General features: G+C 34.3%; 1 long non-coding RNA gene and 1 pseudogene across 2 annotated transcripts; both read left to right on the top strand.

Moving 5' to 3' along the window:
- Positions 1 to 1685: 1685 nt before the first annotated feature.
- LOC132271660 (uncharacterized) lies at positions 1686 to 5888 on the top strand. Of its 2 annotated transcripts, none has more exons than XR_009469763.1 (3): positions 1686 to 2056; positions 2760 to 3079; positions 4344 to 5888. It is a non-coding gene; the product is annotated as an uncharacterized LOC132271660 (long non-coding RNA). The 2 variants fall into 2 exon arrangements; XR_009469762.1 differs by having other exon boundaries at positions 2760 to 2837; positions 4344 to 4756.
- A 7894-nt stretch (positions 5889 to 13782) lies between these two features.
- Positions 13783 to 15314, top strand: LOC132271659 (rust resistance kinase Lr10-like; annotated as a pseudogene).

The following is a 15314-nucleotide window of genomic DNA, read 5'->3' as shown; positions in this document are numbered from 1 at the left end:
TTAAATTAGTATTTATAATGTATGGTGATTTGCTAACCCTCCAAAAATGTCACTGTAATTAACACTTTAATTTATCTTCCTTTGCTTGACTTTGATTTTTCAAAATACTTCCAACTTTTTTTTTATTTTTTTTTAATTTTTAGTTAGCACCAAGAACTCACCTAGGCAGGCCCCTTCGAGACCCACCTTAGGCTACAAACCAGGGTGTGGAGAGCCTCGTCCCAAAGATACATCAGGTAAAAATTGGAAAACTTGGTAGGAAAATACTTCCAACTTGCTATCATACTTTCCATACTATTTTTTTTTTTTTTTTTTGTTTTGGCTTATTTCTTTCCTTCGATTCTTCACATTCCCTAAATTGACCAAAAATAAATAAGGGGTGCATGACTGATTCTTTTCCTTTTTTTTTTTTTACTTGGCAAGTCCCGCGTTCAAAATTCCTCTTGACTTTTCCAAATTCAATAGACATTTTAGGTGAATATTAAACGGTTACAAGAAGCACACATTAGCTTTTCTTTCCTTATTGTTAAGATAATAACCTTTTTTTCTAAACTTTCTTTGGTCAAATCAAGTCTTACAATTGTTTATAGAAATAGTACAATGATATTTGTCAAAGTGGGAGACTTCAAATTTAAGCTCTTGAAACTTAAATAAATTAAAGTAGAATAATATATATCTATATAATGAAGAGGGTAAAAAAAAAAAAAAAAAAAAAAAAACAAAAAAAAAAAAGAAAAAAAGAAAAAAAGAAACAGACCAAATATACACACGAGATACACATCTTGTTTCAACACATGGTAGGTGTAAATTAATTTCAATTGGTAAGAGTTTTGGCCACTTTTAATATACAAAATTAAAATAATAAATTATTATATTAAAAATTTTAATTTTTTATATTAAATATCCATAACTCAAATATTGCAACCTAAGAGTAATTCTTTGAGAAGTAAGACCAATCTTAATTATTCTTGTCACCAAATAATTTGTTATTGAATCTCAATTGTACGGTTTGTTAGCTAATGAAGAGTATTAACCATTATATATATAATTTTTATTTTTTTACTAAAGGTACTATTTCGTAATTTAAACCAATCAATACACTTTAACAAGTCAGGATTCACCAGAAAATTAGGTAAGGAGAACAATAGTGAAGGAGGGACATTGCTTTTGCTCACATTTATATTAAATTGCTAACTCCGGCAGAACAAGGTCACAAAACAGCAATATTTGTTTTGCTTGAAGGCTCAGCCTTGGCCAATCTAAACACAAATTTAAGACTTTAAACCATAACATGTGAGTAGTTAAGAAGTTTGAATATTAGTAAATATATATATATATATATATATATATAATAATCACAGGTCTTTCTTCATCCACAGTAAGATAAACAGTTTTTTATTACATACTTTCTACCACAGTTATCTTTCTATTTCTACCACAGTTATCTTTCTATTACGGTTATTTTAAAACCGTGATAGAAAAGAATTACTATCACAGTTTTTCATTAAAATAATCGTGATAAAAAGTGAATTTATTTCATTCGAATTTAGGTGAGTTTTATTATCGCTCTTTTTACCATGGTTAGTGAAAAATTGTGATAAAAAGTGAATTATTTAAAATATATATATATATATATATATATATATATATACGAAAATATATATACTCACACACGCACAGACCACACACGTACAATTTTAGGGCAAATCATTTCAGCCTCCCCCAATCGCCTCAATCTCTGTTCTCGTTCTCAACTCTGGACTTGCCCTCTCTCTTTCTCTGCCACTGCAAACTACAAAATCTACAAGAATCAGAAGTTCAAAACCCATATAATTCAGTTTATCTATCTGTCTGCAAGAATCAAAATTTCAAAACCTATTACCTATATAAAAACCCATATCGGCATATCATTTCAGATTGTTCAAAAAATCAAAACCCATATCCTTCAGTTTCCATCGCCGGCCGCTGTTCTAGTTCGGGTTCGCCTTTCGCAAGCTTCAGCCGCTGGCCCGCTGTCTGTCAACTCTCAAGCCCCTCTCTCTGCAACTGCTTACTGGTAAGTCATTTCTTCAATTATTCAATATAAATATTTTTAAGGAAAATCATTTCAGCCTCCCCAATCGCCTCCATCTCTATTCTCGTTCTCGACTCTGAACATGCCCTCTCTCTCTCTTTCTCTGCAACTGCAAACTACAAAATCTACAAGAATCAGAAGTTCAAAACCCATGTATTTCAGTTTATCTATCTGTCTTCAAGAATCAAAATTTCAAAACCTATTACCTATATCAAAACCCATATCGGCATATCATTTCAGATTGTTCAAAAAATCAAACTCCCCAATCGCCTCCATCTTTTTTATTTATTTTTTTGTTGTCAATTATGTCTACAAGAAAATTTGAATCTGGGCATGAAAAAAGAAAAAAATGGTTACATGAATGAGGACATTTTCGTACTTCAGAAATGGAGATTAGATTATATGCTTACATGAATGTGGTTCCCAATTTTGTTGCTCAGCAAATGGAGGAAAACAAATTAAACAAAAATTCAGAATGTTATTTGGACAAATTAACTGAAAGAAAATTGAGTTGTTGTATTGGCCAGTGGACTAAGTTTGTGGAGTTCATTGTTCTATGAGGTCTTGAATGATTAACAAATTAAGTTCTAAAATTTTATTTTATTTTATTTTTTTGTCACTATATTTTCGGAGCTCGTTAATGGATTATTGTGGTGCAAGAGAAGTAATTCTTGGATTTTTGCAGGAGGAAATTCATGAGTTGCTTCTGAGTTTTGCTGAAGCTGGAGCCATAGTTGTGAGACTTAAAGGAGGTGATCCACTGGTGAGTTTTCATGTGAAAACTGTTAGAACAAAAACTTCTTAGCAAGAAACTTAAACAAGCAGGATTAAAAAAATATATATAGAAACTTCAACAAGCTGTACCTTAGAAATGTCAACTTTGTTTTTTTATAATAAAAATTAGTTTTTTTGTCCTGAATTTCTGTGGGTGTATCGGGTGTTTGGGAGGTGGGGAGGAGATGGATTTCTTGCAACAACAGGGGATTGAAGTGCAAGTCATTCCAGGTACGATTGTTTGACAGAGTACTAGTCCATCATTAGAATTAAACTCTTTAGGCTTTGTTTTTCCAATTTTAATTCGACAATGAAATTTCCTCATAATATATTTAGTCTTCATTGCAATGGGATGATTTTAAGGTCCTTTGATTGGCATTGTTTGGAAGAGATCGAGTGATGGAATACCTTGATTTCCTTTATCACATAGAAAATTTACTGTTCATGAAGCAGACTAAAAGGGCGAAAGAAAATAAAATGGGCAGAAAAACAAACAAATATGAAAGAGTCACATTAATATATAGGAACGACTTCATTAAAGTGAAAAATGTTGTGACCGATGATCAAATATACTATGCAAACATATCCACATACGCTTTTCTCAAGATGCCTTGAGATTTTCGTTCTCTATGTTCTCATGTACAAAACAATCCGTGCATTGTTCTTTGACAAGTAGCATCATGTTGCCATCAATAGAAAAATGAGAGACAAGACAAATCATGTTATCCAAAGTGAAGAGAGTACAAGAAAAAAGAAGTATATGGAAGTTGATACTCTTTGTAAATGCCATCACACAACATGCATGACATTTTTTACTATGAAATATATAAGGGTGGACTCTCCATACGACCCCAATGTCACCATACGAGGATGGAGAAGATGGATGAAACTATATCCTACCCAAAACATTTTTCAGTATGGCCTTCCTATTTGTCCTAATGCCGTTGTTGTTTCTTCTGGCTGATTTTGTGTTGTTTCTTTTGTTAAATTACTTTTCTTATTTACATGGAATCTCTTGTACCTTTCATTGTACCTGTGTGACTACGATTTTGCACATGTATGGATATGGCCATAGAACATGTGTTGACACAATGTCCAATTAGACAGGGGATGCCCTTCTCTTAACTTTTATGTGTGGTGATGTAAGAAGAAAAAACTCAAATTTGATGTGGGAGAATGTTTGATATTTTTGGGATAAATGGAATTCCCTTTCTTCATCTGTATTCATCCATTTAAGTTTTAACTAAGTTTATCCTTAAAGAACATAATATATTATAGTATTACATAATATATAATTTATTCAAATATTTAGGATGTCTTTATGCAATGGTACCCAACTTTGCAACACATTTAGAGCCAAGTCCTTGTATTGTGAGATTTAGTATTGAGGAGGTTTGACACTTAGATACACATCCACACTCGATACACATACCTGATTCCATGTGGTTAGCCTTGGGGAGGTATTTATATAATTCATATCCTCAATGCTTTGCAGGTATCACTGCCACTTCAGGAATAACAGCTGAACTGGGGATCCCTTTAACCCACCGTGGTGTTGCAAATAGTGTTGGATTTCTCACGGGCCACTCAAGAAATGGAGGAACAGACCCCCTGTTTGTTGCAGAAAATGTAGCGGACCCTGATTCAACTTTGGTTGTTTATATGGGTTTGTCAACTCTCCCTTCCCTTGCACAAAAGTTGATACACCACGGTTTGCCACCCAATACACCAGCTGCTGCAGTTGAGCAAGGGACCACGCCTGAACAACACATTGTAAGCAAACATAATCCTCAACCTATGTTAATTTTTCTGTGTTTAATGCTAAATTTTTATATTTTTTTCACCAAGTGTCGCAGATTTCAACTTTTTTGTCTTTCATTTTAATTTCATAGCTGAGTGCATAGTCAATGTATCTGGTGCAAGTCTAACTCTTAAAAACACAAGTCTATGGGATTATGGTCTCCATGGTTGAGAAAAAACTGAGAAAGCCTAGTTTGAGTTAAAGGGAGTGATAATGGTACAATTTGAGGAAAATAAATAGCTGCATTCATAAGCTTGCTATAATATGCTGCCAATAAACATTGGTCAATTTCTAGCAAACTATGAGAGGACCAAAAAGCTTATGATCACCAATTACCAAGACAGTGAGTAACAAGTGATGATTTAAAAAAAAAAAATACACACTAGCATATGATATATCAGTTTAACATCCAAAGTCATAGAAAGGGAAGGGTGTGACAGATTATCCAAAAACAAAACCAACCTTTGATTTTGTTAACCAACCACTTGCTTCCTCCTTCAATACTATTTGACAAGGACTATTCATTGAAAGAAAAAGGTCAGTAGTAAAATGTTGCATAACGCATGCAAAACAAAGCAGTGCAGGCATAGCAAAATATCAATGAGCTGCCACATGTTCACATGCATTGACACATTAAATATGAGAACCGAATAAATAAGGGGTTCATGAGAACTGCCGAGGACGTGAAACGATTCCATAGTTTTTTATTACATGTGACTTCAACTTCAATTAAATTGATACAATTTTCAAGAATACTTCAAGTGATGCAACTATTCTTATCAATAATTCTTATCAAAATTGAGTTTTTGGGTGAGTTGTGGCCACATTATGATTTGGATTTGTGGTTTCTTTAGGTGCGGACATATTTCACTAAGTTGTGTTCTTATAAAATTAAAATCGTGTGCACACATACATAATTTTAGCAACTTTACAACTTGCTTTACGTTCTCTTACTTCAACTATTACATTTTGTAAGTCAAAGCTAGGATTGAGGGATTGTGGTTCCCAATACTTTTTTTGTTACCATTATATTTTTTGTATGGCTCAATAGAAGTTGCATATATTGAAGAGAGAGACTAAAACAGAGTAAGATGATATGAAGAATTTTTGTTTTATTTTGGTTAAGTAAAGGTATAAGGTATGGATCATGTATTACTTTGAAATTTGTATATATTTTTGTATAAAAACATGATTTGGAATTTGTTATATAAATATGATGTTATTGGCAGTTGTAAGTTATTTTGGTTATGATGTTATTTTTTATTTATAGGGTTTGCTTCAGGAGTCCTTGCAAGGCTAGTAGTAGGGCAAAAAAAAGGCCTCATAGGGGGCTGTACGCTATTTTAAAAAAAAAATTATATAATACTTTTAATCACGGTTCTGCACCATGGTAAAAAGCGTTTTACACCGTGATAAAAAAAACTGTTTTTCTTGTAGTGATTATTGTGGTATAGTATCTAGCTGAGGAATGAACAAAGATTGAATCAAATGGGTCCCACATTTCTTGACTCTTCATCCTCGAGGCTTTAAGAATTAGGTAAGGGGATAACCATCCATACATGGAATCAATAGAAGAATATTACACTATCATGAAGTCAAAATCATGAAACAACAAAAAAATAAGACGACTGTACAAACTATTTCTAAAAAATAAACTTACTTTTTACTTTGGACCACACAATAATTTATATTACTGTAATGACCCAAAACACTATTATTGTAACATAAAAACTTTAAAGCATGAAGTAAATCTAATATATGGAAAGACCCTTAAATTAAAATTATTATTATTTTACAGTAGATTAATATAGACTTATAGACTTCTTTAGACAAGAGATCTTATATAAATTTCATTTAACGAAATAGTATAGCTCTGATGCCAAAAATAAATCGAATTCATACCAAGCTAGAAGCATGCAATAATCATAGAAATAAATTCAACAATTAAATCACATAAATGACTCCTGAACTTAATAATGCAATAATCATAGAAATGATTTTTGAGTCCCAAAACAGGTACGATTGTTCCTCTCTTTCCAAATAAAATAAATTGTGGTAGAGAAGCAAAGTTTGATTATAATGGCCTCAATCGATTTACACTCCGCATTCCAAACTGTTCCGATCCATTGGCCCATGAACAGAAAGCTGCGATCACCACAATACACACCATATTTGTGCTGAACATAATACCAAATAGATGAAGAGAAGCCGCACTTAAAGAATAAGTGCTCATGGGTCTCAACCTCATTCCTACAAAGAGAGCATAGGTTATGATTATCCATGTTCACCTAGAATGCCTTATCTCTAGTATAAAGTCTGCAATTCAGAGCACCTAGGGATATGTTTGGGGAACCATATAATATGGTTCCATATAGGCGGGTGTAGGTGGTAGGAGAGCATTGTAAGTGTGCTTCAGATTGAATTTGCCTGTAAGAGAAAGTGTCCACACTGCCCTGTCCTTGTTTCCAACATTTATAGGAGGGATGGTTTCAGTAACACCAATAATGATCGTGAAATGGTTTGAGATTCTCCATTGTCCATGTCTGATCAAACAGCTGACCTTGGATTTGATATCCCATTGGTGGTTAGAGATGATTGTAGAATCAACTCTATTCTCAATAGGTCCAGAAGGTAACCAGTAGTCATCCCTTAAGGAAGTGTCAATACCATTCCCTATATGGTGTTTGATAAAAGGTCTGGCCATGCCCCTAAGCTTGAGAAACCGTTTCCAATTACAAGAGCTAAGTTGGCTGGCTTTAATCTTCCATAAGCTTCCACCTTTGATTGAGTTATAGTGGACCCAATCATACCAGAGGGATTGGCCATTATCATTAAAGAGATTCCAAATGTGCTTAAGGATAGAAATCCTATTAAGGGTAGCAATGTTAGGGAGGCCAAGACCACCATAATTTTTAGGCTTGCACACTGCATACCAATTAATCTTTGTTTTAGTGTCCTTCATCTCCTGGCCAGTTCATAGGAAGTTCTTCAAAACACAATTAATTTGCTTGGTCACTTGAAAGAGGTAATACAATGAGATTGCCCCAATAGACATGAATGTTGATCTAGAATTGATCTAATAAGCTGTAATCTTCCATTCTCTATTTCCAATGGGATGCCAACTGTGAAGATGTTGCTCTTGTTCAGGTTAGGCTTGAGTCCAGACATAATGGAAAACTTGTTGATACTGTTAAGCAACACCTCAAGGGAGCACCATTACAAAAAAGCATAAGGTCATCAACAAAACATAAGTTAGAAATTTGATTACTCTTGCATCTCCAATGGTACTTGAAATGGGGTCCTCAGTAATTGCTTTATTGATAATTGATGAGAAAACAACCATCACAATCACAAAAAAGAAGGGTGAAAAGGGATCTCCCTGTCTAAGTCCTTTAGATCCTGTGAAGAAACCTTCAAGTTCTCCATTGATAGAGACTGAGTTTTCTTCTAGTCGTTTAAGGGAAGAGTAAATAGTATTAAATTCTATCCTATTCGTAAAACTATTTAAAACCTTTGTTGCTTAACTTCTAAAATATTTTCAAAAAATATGCAATCAAACAAAAGATAGATTTTACAATTTTTGATAAGATAGATTTTACAATTTTTGATGAACTTTGGGGTCTTCTTACAAATCTTTCTTATAAAAGGAGTTCAATTAGAAAGTCTCCATTATTAGTTCATGATATAATAAATACAAAAACTTTTCTCATGACTTTGTAAAAGATGTTTGCTATCACCACTTATATGTAAAAATTCCTTAGGTATAAGATGTGTTTGAATATTAGTAATATTGACTAGTGCGCGTGTTACTCTTTTGTTTGATTAGAAAGCTTTTCTTGGAAATTCATATAATTAAGCAAACGGTTTAAAATGTTTCATCGATCATGCCATGTTGTGCACGTAGTGCATGTTGTATACATGTAAGCCTTATGTTTAATTACTTATAAAGGCAACGCGTGTGTCTCTGCGTCTGTGTGTGTGTGTGTGTGTGTGTGTATATCATCTCAATCTTTTGAGTTTTGACTAGGTGCTAACATAATTGTGTTTGACAACACATGCTCGAATATATATATATATATATATATATATATATATATATATCTAACAATATGTTGAATAAAAATACTGAGGAACTTGTCAAATACATGAATAAACTCCACTTTAAACATAAAATTAAGACTTTAAATCATTTGATACGTTTTCATAAAAAGACCTAATTACCCTTGAGGCCCTTTATTGAACCAAACTTATTTGTACAGAGAGGTGAAGATATTTATGTGACGGCTCAAGTTTTGTAAACCCGGTGCGTCAGTGATGACCAAAAGATGACTCGATAATGGATCCGAAATGCGGAAGCGAAAGGTGAAACAACGGTATCTAGAGATACAATGTGTCTCTAAGACACCAATGTGACCCTCAATGAGGTCACGGAACCCAAAGGAAATAAATGTAGAAGTGTCGTTTCAAAAACGGACAAAAAGAACCTAGGGGCAAAATGGTCATTTTGCAAAAAGTGGATTCAGGTGCTATCGAGCACATCGCTGGAAAGAAAATGACAAATTAGTCAAGCTAAAAAAAAAGTTTACTCAATTTGGAGTCCGGACGGGGGAGAAAAACAAAAATGATGTTGTGGCGGGCCCGACGAGGACAACCTACCACTGCTGCAACTGAGAGTAAAAACGGGCATCTAAACGGACTTTTTTGGAAAAACTCAAAGAAGAAACCCCCCCTAAAATCAAGTTTCCAAACCCGATTGTGGACGGAAACAAAAAAAATGCATTGTAAAATGCTCAGAATACTCCCAAGAAAATCAGGTCAAGAGGAAAAAAACTAATTTGAGCTACTGCCCAAGTTTTGGAAATAGGGCTTCGGGAGGTTTTTAAATTGCCTAAATTAAAAATGCAATCTTAAAATGCATCCACAAGACCTCCGGAAGTTTCAGATCGGTCGTGACGATTTTAAAAAAAAAAGTCAATGAATAGTACCAACTACATTTGTATTAAAAATTTGCAAAACCTGGCAGCAAGGATTTTTTGGAACAATATTGATTTTTGAGGGCCAAGATGATGTTTTCTGGAAAAAAACACAAAGAAGAAACCCCCTCCCCTCAAAATCAAGTTTTCTATGTGATTCGCGAGGAAAAATAAAAAAAACTCATTTTGAAATACCCGAAATGCCCCTGTAACAGAATAGGGTCAAACAAAAAAATATGCAACTTTAGGTTTTTGTTTCATCAAGGAAGGTATTGTTTGCCAAAGTGAGCATGTAAGTGTATGTAATATGATAAAATAGATGTGCTACAATGGCCTATGGCCTCATTACAATACATTTACAACATTTGACATGTTAAACCTCCAAGTTAGAAAAATTACATTTCATAGACAAATCATGAACATGCTAACACTTGCATATGAACAATAATGCTTCTAAAGAAGCTCAACTCAGCAAATCACCCAAGCAATTGCAATTTCCAATCTTGTATCCTGTACCTGAAATATGCTCCAGTATCGTAGGGGTGAGTAACATAAAGCCACTCGTAGGAAATGAGCATGCATCGACCTAAAGTTTTACAAGTTGCATAATTTAATTATTGTGGTTCATTCCACCTAACGTCTATGTCAAGGTGAGACTCAGGGAGCATCCTAGCTACCTAAGATCATTTCTAGCATCAATCACCTCATTCATGCAATTTTAACAACATAGGATCTTGCTTACACAAAGTAACAACATAGGAGCATGCTTACACAAAGCAACAATATAGTGGTTCTCAAGGTTATCAACTTGAAGTCTAAAATGCAACATCAACTAAATATAACAATTTAGCATAATTAGAATATCTAATACCACATATCAATACATAGATTCTCTAAGTTATCAACTAGAAATCTAAAAGTGTGAAATCAACTAAATATAACAATTTAGTATAGATGTACTTAATAACATCAAATCGTCGATAGCCAAAATCACAAGTCATAATATAAACATGATTGCAAACTTGGAATTGAATGCGAAAATAAATAGTGGAAGACTTAGATATCACGTCTCAGACTAAACCAAGAACAAATTGGTTATTCCGGGCATTAACCCGCTGGGAAAACCACCCTAGTGTGCACTATCTCAATTGGGGAGAACTCATACCTCTCGCACTAAAGCCGAACTTTAGCCATATCACAGTAACAATGTCCCAAGACTCCAAAATAATTAATTTAACAACTTATATACGTATTAAACAGTACACGAAACTACCTTCATGCACAAGTAGGTTGTAACCACACAACACATGCTTTAAATCCACAACTACTATAGGATGACAATGTCGAATCTTTAGAGCGCGATTCGTTACGCACTATAATAACATCACATGTCGAATCTTCAGTGTGCGATTCGTTACACGCTATAACAATATAATTCAATATTGGAACATAAACTCATAATTCCATTATAAGCCTAAAATCATGCCTTAAACATATTATCAATGTCAATTACATGATTCAATCAATGGTGCAACAAGGTAGAATTTAATTATATCATGATAATTAAATCTCTCAATTCTAAAACAACTCTAAATGGTCCCAAATTAACATATGCTAGTACATAAGTCATAGTTATCACAAATATCAAGCTAAACACTCAATTAGGCCAACGGAACCCTTAATTAGATTTTAATTAATCATTTTAATTAAAATTTCTAGATTTTCATATTTGTCCAAATGCTCTCAAATTAAAGTATGTTAAACAACATGCCAAAACCTAATTTAGAAGCATACTACAACTTAATTTCATGCAAGGTACGGCCATGCACTTTAATCTTTCACAAAAGATAAATATTAATTAAAAAGAGCAATTCTTATTTAATTAATCCCAATTTAATATATGTTAACAAACATATTAAAACTAAATTTTCTAGCATGTCACAATTCAAATCAAAGTTATATATCATCATGAATTTTAAATCTTATACAAAGAAATAAAAATTAATAACTTTCAAGATTTGATACAAGGCATATATATAAGTTGTATAATCATGATAAACATTTAATACAACACACACAAAAGCTTAAAACATTCCCTACCTCAATTTGAGATGAAAATCTCAAAAGCCATCAAAATGGAACGGCTCCGAATCCGATGAAACTACTAGGTTTTGTCAGGGACAACGCCGTGAACATAACCCCCATGAAAGCCCCATCAAAATCATAACTTGACCTCAAAACCAAACTCAAGAAATGGTCAAAACTGAATTCTAATAAGGGGGAAAGGTAGAGCACGGCGAGGGAAACAACAAACGTTAAGGCCGAAGACTTTCCATCAAGGAAAAGTGAACCAAAAGAAGAGAGAGAAGATGGCAGCACCCCTTGGGCTGCCATGGTAGCTCCAGGTCGTGCATGAAGAGGGGAGAAGATGAAAAATGAAATATCTCACCCCCCTTTTATAGAAATCTCAAAAAGTGACCCGAACGGGCCCCGCCGGGTCCGAAAAAGTAAAATTTGAGCAGACGCGCTCAAATGGCAAAACTTTGTGAACGAAAAAGATTTAAAATAATAAATTATGAATAACGGAAGAAACAACGTCAAAAACTGAGTCCTGAGCAGAAAGTTATGCCCAAAACAAGTTTGGCGCAAATCGGGGCTAGAAACCCTGAAACTGGAAAACAATGAGCAGAAGGAATTTCTAAGAGTACACGACTCGACGAAAATTGAAAATGAATCCCATACGAGGATCCAGGCTCAAAACAAGGCATTTAGCAATAACTTTCATTAATTGCACAATGGCCCCTCAAAAAAGTGAAAATTGCATTAACGGCCCAGAAGGAAAATATCTTCCAAAAATATTTTCTTAAAAACCCCTGAAATAAAATATCTTCAGAAGATATTTACGAAAAACACCCAAAGAAAAGAAAATAATTTCAAAGAACTTTGCATCCATACTCCTATGGACACCGGGAACAACCATAGTACTTTCTTGCAAAAGTAAAGATATGTATTTCGTGAAAATCACTCAAGATGGAGATACATGAAGTCAAAAATCAACTCCGAACACAAGAAGTGTGGTTACGCTAACAAAGTGTCAAACGGGGAAAAGACAAAATAGGGAAAAGGACGAAAAGTGAATAGTGTCGAAAAACGAAAAATGTGAAAACGACTCGGTCCTCAAAGGAAGTTGTCAATCCATAGAAAAGAGTCTCGGAAATCACTTCAGAGCACTCGAGATGACACTAAGCGAAGAGAAACTGAACTCAGAAAGGAAAGACAACGGAAAAAAAATATTCGTGAAAATCCGGATCATTACAATTTAAGATGTAAACAGACCTACAAAAACGGTTTAGATAGAGAGAACGAATACCTATCAAAAACAGTTTAGATAGAGAAGGGCAGTGGTTACTTTGAAATGGCCAAATTTGCCTTGCTCTTGTTGTTTTTGATACTATTTGCAAGGCAAGGAGAAGGCCACGATGAGTGCAAGGTTTCGAGGTGTATGGAGAAGGGTCCACCCATCCGTTTCCCCTTCTGGCTTAAAAACGGCAGCTAGCCGGTGTCCCTGCTCCACTGTTATCCCGAGTTTGAGCTAACGTGCGACAAGAGAAATCAAACCGTGCTGGAGCTCCCAAATTCAGTACATCTGTTTGTCAAGAAGATTAATTACACGTCACAATCCATTGAGCTGTATGACGGGGAAGGCTGCCTTCCCAGACAGCTTATAAACCTCACTTTATCTACCTCTTCTTTTAACTTTACTGAATATGATCATGAAATTATTATGTATGACTGTGCTTTGTACAATTGTACTCATGAATCACATAGATATTTATATTACCACATCTTTTGCCTTGATATTGTTCCGGAATATCAAATTTATGCTGTCCCTTCCTCGCACCCTTATTCCCTGACTTCCTGAATAAAGATTCGCAACTTCACTTCATCACTTCCTTATAATATATTTGACTTTGACAATGATCTTGTATTATATTGGTTGGAACCAAATTCTCGGATATGCGATCCACAAAGCAAGAATCATTCTGCGGTACATGATGATATTCAACGTTTACACATGCCTAAAACAGCTAAAGGTACTTCTTTATCATAATGTCATTAGGAAAATTGAAACAAATATATATATATATATATACTAGTCATATGTTCTTATCTTAGAAGCATATACGGCAAACTAATACTTGGATCCTAATTTACAGGTCCATCAAGAAAACTAGTTGTGATAGGGAAAGTTGTCTAGTGATCACCTTTCGTTAGTTTCTTATTATCAGGGACTAGAAAAGGGTTTTTTTTTTATTATTCTATTTTTCTGTTTTGATTATTATTCACCTTTCGTTAGTTTATTATCAGGGACTAGAAAAGGGTTTTTTGATTTTTTTGTTTTTCGGTTGACTTTGTTTGTTTTATTGTAGCTACCGTGATCTCACTTCTCTTAATTCTTGCTCTAGTACTTCTTATGCTCTATCGTGTCTATAGCTCAAACAAAATGTTGAAAGAAGATGAAGTAAAGATTGAAAAGTTTTTGGATGCAGAGCACTCAAGCCCTCAAGATACTCTTATGCTGATATAAAAAAGATCACAAATCAATTCAAGGACAAACTGGGGGAAGGCGGTTATGGGACAATTTTCAAAGGAAAACTTTCCAATGAGATTTTTGTAGCTGTTAAGGTCCTCAACGATTGAATAGGAAGTGGAGAAGAGTTCATCAATGAAGTGGGAACAATGGGCAGAATCCACCATGTGAATGTGGTTCGCTTGGTTGGATTCTGTGCTGATGGATTTAGACGAGCTCTTGTTTACGAGTTTTGCCCAAATGATTCTTTAGAAAAGTTCATCTTTTCAGAAGATCACAAGAACCATTTCCTCAGTTGGGAGAAGCTGCAAGATATCGCTCTAGGCATAGCCAAAGGAATCGAATATCTTCATCAAGGGTGTGATCAAAGAATCCTTCATTTTGATATTAAACCTTATAATATATTGTTGGACCACAATTTCAATCCAAAGGTCTCTGATTTTGGCCTAGCAAAGTTGTGTTCCGAGGAACAAAGTGCTGTCTCTATAACTGTTGCAAGAGGTACCATGGGGTACATTGCCCCAAAAGTCTTTTCTAGGAATTTCGGGAATGTGTCGTATAAATCAGATGTATATAGCTTTGGAATGTTGTTGCTTGAAATAGTTGGTGGGAGGAAAAATATTGATGTTAAAGAAGAGAACACTAGCCAAACATACTTCCCAGAATGGATTTATAATCATTTAAATCAAGGAGAAGAGTTAGGTATGATCAACATTGAGAAAGAGGAACATGCTAAGGTAGTAGAGAAACTAGCTATTGTTGGGCTTCGGTGCATTCAGTGGTACCCTGTGGATCGGCCTTCCATGAAAGCTGTGGTTCAAATGCTGGAAAAAGAAGGAAACAACCTGACCATGCCACCAAATCCTTTTGCTTCAGCAACAGAAACGAACACAAGTTCAATCAAGCCTACAAGAGCTTTCAATAGAGAGTTGGCAGTTATTTTAGAATGAAATTAAGAGTCCATTTTTTATTTATTTATTATTATTATCTTTCTTGCTGGTTAATGTTAGGTGCACAATATGTTTTACTCATCAAAAAGTACGGTATTTTGTAACAATCCAGGGGATCTTTAATAATTCTTCTTTTTCTTTTTCATTCTTG

This window comes from Cornus florida, unplaced genomic scaffold (assembly GCF_030987335.1).
Source record: "Cornus florida cultivar Cherokee Brave unplaced genomic scaffold, ASM3098733v1 CherokeeBrave_3.0.0_Hap2_Chr08, whole genome shotgun sequence".
Classification (NCBI taxonomy): Eukaryota; Viridiplantae; Streptophyta; class Magnoliopsida; order Cornales; family Cornaceae; genus Cornus; species Cornus florida.
This window is presented reverse-complemented; position numbering and strand designations above follow the sequence as displayed.